The 1,334-nt window shown below is 38.8% G+C and overlaps 1 non-coding gene across 1 annotated transcript; it reads left to right on the top strand.

The window, feature by feature from the left end:
* Positions 1 to 242: 242 nt before the first annotated feature.
* LOC120271322 lies at positions 243 to 347 on the top strand. Its single transcript, XR_005539936.1, has one exon. It is a non-coding gene; the product is annotated as a small nucleolar RNA R71 (small nucleolar RNA).
* Positions 348 to 1,334: the final 987 nt, after the last annotated feature.

Genomic DNA, 1,334 nt, shown 5'->3' with positions numbered 1-1,334 from the left:
TCTTACTCAATGATTCCACTTGAGCCGCCAATGAGGTTACTGCATCTATCTCATGGAGACCGCCCACCTTTTTCTTCTCCTTGGCATTCTATTGGTAGTTATTTAAACCCATTTCTTTAATTAATTGATGAGCCTCACCGGGGGTCTTGCTACATAAGGTACCTCTTGCTACTGCATCCAAGAGTTGCCTTGTACTTGGATTCAGACCACTATAAAAGGTCTAAATAATCATCCACTCTGGGAATCCGTGTTATAGGCACTTTCTCAGGAGCTCCTTGAACCTTTCCCACATCTCAAATAAACTCCAATTCCAACTGTACAAAGAATGAGATCTCATTCCTAAGCTTTGCAGATTTTCTGGGAGGGAAATAACGGGCAAGAAAACCTTCTACCATCTCCTCCATGTGGTAATTGACGCTCTAGGTAATGAGTGTAGCCACTGATTTGCTCTCCCATTCAAGGAAAATGGGAAGGCTCTCAACTTGATGGCATCATCTATTACCCAATTTATTTTCAGCATATCACACAACATGAGAAACTTCTCTATATAACTGTTTAGATCCTTATCGGCAAAACCATTGAACTGTGTGGATTGCTGCAACATGTGGATGAATGCCGGCTTTAGCTCAAAGTTATGAGCTGTAATCGGGGGACGCACAATGATCGATGTTGACCCCAATACTGAAGGTCTGGCATAATCGGATAATGTTCGCTGCTGCTCATTCTGTTCTACCATGTTTTCAGATTCTTCTACTTCCAAATCAGGTAGATTAGATTATTCTTGCATAGGTTCTTTCCCTTTTCTTCTCAGTGTACGTTCGAGCTTGGGATCTCCTTCAATCAGTATGGAGGGGTTTCCTCGAAACATAAGCTGGAGCTGCACCCAAAAAGAAAGAAAAAGAAATCAGAAAAATGATAGAAAAAGAAAATATGAAATAGAATGAATTAATAAATTGCTAAGAAAACAAAGTGTAAAGCATCTCTAAACGTCTATGACGTCCGTATATGTGTGTAAACCGCAAGTGCACGGGTGTCAAAGTAATAATCCAAGATGAGTGCGTATCGTATCCACAGAGAGTAGAGAATAAAGACACTTAAGTTGTTTCTTAACTAATGTGGAAGATGAATAGTGATATGTGTGACAAGATTCAATTCTCAAAAGTAAAAACAACAAGAAAGAGAACACAAGTAAAGGAGAAGGTAAGGCAATCAATAAAGATGATAAGTGCTTGAGTGGACATATTTTTATATATGTTTTACATGCATTGAGCATCATTTTAACTGTGGTTTATGTCTCATATGGTGTATTTGGTGTTCTTGTATGCATATAGGTT

This window comes from Dioscorea cayenensis, chromosome 10, assembly GCF_009730915.1.
Source record: "Dioscorea cayenensis subsp. rotundata cultivar TDr96_F1 chromosome 10, TDr96_F1_v2_PseudoChromosome.rev07_lg8_w22 25.fasta, whole genome shotgun sequence".
NCBI classification, from domain to species: Eukaryota; Viridiplantae; Streptophyta; class Magnoliopsida; order Dioscoreales; family Dioscoreaceae; genus Dioscorea; species Dioscorea cayenensis.
Note: the sequence above shows the minus strand (reverse complement) of the source record. Positions and strands in the feature narration are given on the sequence as shown.